This window comes from Aotus nancymaae, unplaced genomic scaffold (assembly GCF_030222135.1).
Source record: "Aotus nancymaae isolate 86718 unplaced genomic scaffold, 86718_ANA_hifiasm-v0.15.2.pri h1tg000033l, whole genome shotgun sequence".
NCBI classification, from domain to species: Eukaryota; Metazoa; Chordata; class Mammalia; order Primates; family Aotidae; genus Aotus; species Aotus nancymaae.
The window spans coordinates 59,744,734-59,750,733 of record NW_026988447.1 but is presented as its reverse complement, the minus strand read 5'-3'; the positions used below and the strand labels follow the sequence as shown (position 1 = coordinate 59,750,733).

Below are 6,000 nucleotides of genomic sequence, written 5' to 3'. Positions count from 1 at the left end.
CGGGAGGCATCACACTACCAGACTTCAAACTATACTACAAGGCTACAGTAATCAAAACAGCATGGTACTGGTACCAAAACAGAGATATAGACCAATGGAACAGAACAGAGGCCTCGGAGGCAACACGACATATGTACAACCATCCAATCTTTGATAAATCTGACAAAAACAGGCAATGGGGAAAGGATTCCCTGTTTAAAAAATGGTGTTGGGAAAACTGGCTAGCCATGTGCAGAAAGCAGAAACTGGACCCCTTTCTGACACCTATACTAAAATTAACTCCAGATGGATTAAAGACTTAAGCATAAGACCTAACATCATAAAACCATAGAAGAAAATCTAGGCAAAACCATTCAGGACATAGGCGTAGGCAAGGACTTCATGACCAAAACACCAAAAGCATTGGCAACAAAAGTCAAAATAGACAAATGGGACCTAATCAAACTCCACAGCTTCTGCACGGCAAAAGAAACAGTCATTAGAGTGATTCAGCAACCAACAGAATGGGAAATAATTTTGCAGTTTACCCATCTGACAAAGGGCTGATATCCAGAATTTACAAAGAACTAAAACAGATTTACAAGAAAAAAACAAACAAGCCCATTCAAAAGTGGGCAAAGGACATGAACAGACACTTTACGAAAAAAGACATACATGAGGCCAACAAACATATGAAAAAATGCGCACCATCACTGGTCATTAGAGAAATGCAAATCAAAACTACATTGAGATACCACCTCATGCCAGTTACAATGGCGATCATTAAAAAATCTGGAGACAACAGATGCTGGAGAGGATGTGGAGAAATAGGAACACTTTTACACTGTTGGTGGGAGTGTAAATTAGTTCAACCATTGTGGAAGACAGTGTGGCGATTCCTCAAGGACCTAGAAATAGAAATTCCATTTGACCCAGCAATCCCATTACTGGGTATATATCCAAAGGATTATAAATCGTTCTACTATAAGGACACATGCACACGAATGTTCATTGCAGCACAGTTTACAATAGCAAAGACCTGGAACCAACCCAAATGCCCATCGATGATAGACTGGACAGGGAAAATGTGGCATATATACACCATGGAATATTATGCAGCCATCAAAAATGATGAGTTCGCGTCCTTTGTAGGGACATGGATGAACCTGGAAACCATCATTCTCAGCAAACTGACACAAGAACACAAAATCAAACACCGCATGTATTCACTCATAGGCAGGTGTTGAACAATGAGAACACAAGGACACAGGGAGGGGAGCACTACACACTGGGGTCTGTTGGGGGGAAATAGGGGAGGGACAGTGGTGGGTGGGGAGTTGGGGAGAGATAGCACAGGGAGAAATGCCAAATATAGGTGAAGAGGAGGAAGGCAGCAAATCACACTGCCACTTGTGTACCTATGCAACAATCTTGCATGTTCTTCACATGTACCCCAAAACCTAAAATGCAATTAAAAAAAAATTATGAAGCCATAAAAAGATCGTTTAATTGAACCACAAAACAATAAACATTTTCTTCATGTCTTGTAAACATAGTTAAAAAGATAAATAAATAAATAATTTAGCATAAATGAGTGTCTAGTGCAGTAAATATTTTTCTGCATTTATTAAAATGATTTTTTTTGCTTTTTCTCCTTCCCATGTGTTAATGAGGTAGAATATATTGATAAGTTCTTGATGTTGAAATATCACTTTACTGCTCAGAAAACATTACTTGGTCGTGAGGTGTTATGTTATATACTGGTGACATTTATTTTCTAATATTTTATTTGAGAATTTTGCATTTCTGTTTATAAGTTAAGTTGCTCAATACTTTTCTGGTTCTGTTCTTAGATTTTGGAAACAGATAATTTTCTTTCTTTGTCTATTCTTTGGAAAGTTTTAAAAATAAGATCTAGAATATCTTTTTTTTCACAGACTTGGTTGAAAATCACTTATAAAACTAACTTTGTATGGTTTCATTTTTAATGGAGAAATTTTTGACTACTGATGTAAGTTGTAATGGTTATTGGCTTATTTATATCATATCTTCTCTTGATTCAATTTTGATAATTTATATTTTCTAGAAAAAATGAAATTTAAACACTTTCAAATTTATTGACATAAAGTTGTTTAAGGTGCTGTCTTGTGACTTAAAACATTCATTCTTTTCATTTTTTGTAAAATTATTTATTTGTGGCTTCTTTATTCTTTTGATTAGTTTTATTTGATAATGTATTTACACTTATCTTTTAATAAATCAATTGATTTTATTAACCACCTGTTTTTAGGTTGGTTTACTAGTCATTAATTTCTGTTCCTATCTCTTAAAAATAATTTATTTCCAAGTTTTCTCACTATTATTTGTGCAGCTTCTTGAATTGAATGCTTAATTAATTTTTTTTTTTTTTTCAAATGCAGTCTTTATTATGAGAAAGCAACGTTATCTAGGAAAGTCACACGCTGGTTTCTTTCTAATAAAATGACAAACGAGGTCTCTTAAATAATTTACAAAGGGCAGAAACTGCTCTTGAACAGAGCTACCCCTCCCAGCCCACCCTCAGTACTCTGCTTTGAGCATATGAAGAGGTACCTGTGAGCCCATGGTCTTAAGCCTGGAAATATCTCCTATGCCTTCCTCCGAGTCCCTGGTAGAAAAAGCAGGGATGAGAGTGGGACCCCCAACAGCCTTGACACTGGAAACACACTGGATGACTCCCCCAAAAACCGAGCACCCAGGTACACAGCTGAGGCTCTCAAACATCTGATGCTGGCACTTCACATCACAGATGAAGCAAATACAAGACTCAAGGTCCAGTGTTCGCTAAGTTTCTAAGCCCAACAGTCCCTAGAAAAGTAGAAGAAACGATTATTCCCACCTCTGCAAAGTCTCTCCAGGACACTCCCAAGCTGTGGCAGGCAGTCACTGATTGGTCCAGATGTGGTTGGAGAAGGGGGCTCCGGGTCGTTTGTAAGTCAGGTCCTTGTTAGCAGTGACCCACGGGTGCTGATGACTCCCGGGGGTTTCCTCCAGGAAGCTCACTGGAAGCACAGACGTCCTTGGGTATGAAGCCTCAGCAATCAGACAGGGCTTGTTTCCTACAAGACAGAGCTGTAGGGCACTTCCTCCGTCATGAATGAGAGAGACGGTCATGTCACCGCTCTCTTTCGCCATAACGGCTTCGTGCAGCTCTTGGAACAGTTTCTGGAGACGCTGAATTCCCGCCCCCACAGCGTCTCGGTCATTGTCAGGCTCTCTGGGAGAGCAGAGGGGCTCTGCCGAGGAGTGGGGGCTCCGGAAGGCAGCCTCCGCCCTCGACAGCCATACCGGGTGGGCACGTGAGCCCATGGGGCAGAGAGGCAATGCTGCTCCTTCTCCCAGGGGTCTGCGGCTGAGTGGGCAGGGCGGCTCCAGGTGCTCTTGTGGCTCAGGCTCTGAGCTGGTGATCCACTGCCCTTCTGTGCCCCTCTCTTCCGCCTCCCGACCTTCACCTGGGTCTCCACTAGCCATTTGGTTCCGCTTTGGCCGGACTCCTGGATTCTCTGGAACTTGGCAATCAAGGCACTCAGCTGAGCGAGCTGCAGCCTGGAGGCCCAGCTGCCCTGGCTCTGGAGTTTCCAGGTGTGTCCGGGAGGCGCCGGTCTAGAGGTTGAGGTTGACAGCTCTCAGGGGCAGCCCTCTTTGGAACTGTCTGCCCAGGGAACCCAGGGCCCGGGCGGAGGTCTCCTGATCGCTGGCTACAGGTTGCAGCTCCTCGCTGTCATCCAGCTGCTCCTGGTGCTGGAGAGATCCCCGGTGCACGGAGGCCTCCACGCCTTACCACCAGAGAGCCATCTGCCCGGCCAAGAGTCTTCTCCACCCACTAGACCCTGACACCACCAACGCCACCCAAGTACAAAGATACCGTGTTTCTCATTTTTTAAAGACATGTACTTAAGGCTGTGAATTTCATCCTTAGTTATAGTTTAGCTATACTCCATAAGATTTGGCAGATAATTATTCATTCTACTTTGTAGTTTTAATTGTTTATATGTCTTTAACGCATACAAATTTGTGCACATTACTGTTTTTAAAATATCGGTTTCCAAAATTTAAGCAGGGTGTGCTACTTTAAAAATATTTAATTGAATAAAAATTAAAGAATATGACATGCATCTCATCAATTTTTCAAGAAATTTTTATGGCCTTTTATGTGGCTATTTTAAAAAATGATGAAAACTGGGGCTGGTAAAAACAAATAAATAAAAATAAAAAATAGAAAAATGAATCGTATGTTATTTACTGGGTGCATGGTTTTCTTTATGGGGTAAAGAGATATGTAATACAATATCTGATATTGTATATATCAATATATTAATACACTTAATATTTAAATAGCATAAATAACTATGAGAGTATTATATAATATAAATACTATATAATACATACTGAATATATAAAAATTAGATAAAATCTGATAATTTTATTATTTGACTCTTCTATATCTTAACTAACCTTTCTCATCTCATTCGCCAATTTTCTGCTAGTAGAAATTTATTAAAATCTTTCTGTGATTATGTTAATTTCTTTCTATATTTCTGTACATATTTGCTTTTAATAGTTCAAAATTATTAAATATATACAGTATATACAGTCCACATAGTATCATTTTCTTATTGGACTATTTCTTTTATTTTTATGTAGCATTTTCCCTCTATTTATATTTTACATGTTAAAATTTTCAGGATTTTGATATTGATAAGCCTATGTCACTTTATTCTTTGCATTTGTTTTTCCCTTATTTTGTCTTTAATCAGTTTAAACATGCATATTTTTAGTCTTTACCCAATTATTTTATAACAAAAAAACCCAAATATTTTGTAATTTTAGATTTGTTTATTCTTTTGACAAATTTTAATTGAGTTCTTGTAAGTGCCAGATCCTTTCCTCAGTGCTGAAAATGTATAAGTGGAAAACATATTAAATTCTCTCTTCTCAATGGATTCCACACTGTAGTGATAGGAGATACACAAGCAACATAATAAATAAACACATTTTATTATATATTATAAGATGATAGGTCATATGGAAGAAATACAGAGCAGGTCAAGTGTATGGCAGTTTTACAGTGACAGTGGGAATAATTGCAGAATAAATAAAATAGCCATATTTGACTTCATTGGAAAAATGCTATTTGAGCAAAGACTTGAAAGAGGTGAGAAACTGAGCTCTCCAGGAGAAATCTTTTCAATTCCTAATGAGGGAGAGTGACTGGCATCTTCAAGGAATAGCAAGTAGACCAGTATGGCTGTAGAAAATAGAATTTGGGGAAAGTAGCAGGAGAATGTAATGCATATAGTGGGTAGGCAGATGGCATAGGGTCTTGTAAGTCATAATAAGTAGCAATTGAATTTTAATATTATTTGAAATTAGATTTTAAAGTCAAGAGTAGAAGCATGGAGAATCTTTAGGAGACTACTATAGTTATCTAGATGAGGGATGATGGTAGCTTGAACCAAAGCCAAACAGTAGAAATGATAATAATTGATTAAGCCAATGATATATTGAAGGTAGAGCCAATAAGTTTCCCTAAAGTACTGGATATGGAGAGGGCGGTGACAGAAGAAAATGTGCAAACAGTGCCTTTAATTTGGGGCCTAGCAACTTAAAAAAAATGTAATTTCCATTAAATAACTACACAGAGTATGATTTGAGGGTGGAGAAATAAAGGAGTTCAGTATTGGATGTATTAAATTTAATATATCTATTAGACATCCAAGTGGAGATTTCAAATAGGTAATTTGCTACATAAAGACAGAATTCACAGGAGAGGTCCAAGCTAGAGAATTAAAATTGGGAATCATAACATATAGATGATATTAAGTCATAGATTGGATGTCATCACCACGGATATATGTATAAATAGAGAAGTCCAGAGACTGAGCCCTGGGTCACCCTAATGTTAAGAGATTCACTGTAAAGAGGATGAATTAGCAAGAGAGGCTAAGAGAAAAATATAAGAGAAGAAACAAGAGAGACTGG

At 38.2% G+C, this 6,000-nt stretch overlaps 1 pseudogene; it reads right to left on the bottom strand.

The window, feature by feature from the left end:
- Positions 1–2,901: 2,901 nt before the first annotated feature.
- Positions 2,902–3,908, bottom strand: LOC105706238 (protein PIMREG-like; annotated as a pseudogene).
- Between the last annotated feature and the right edge of the window lie 2,092 nt (positions 3,909–6,000).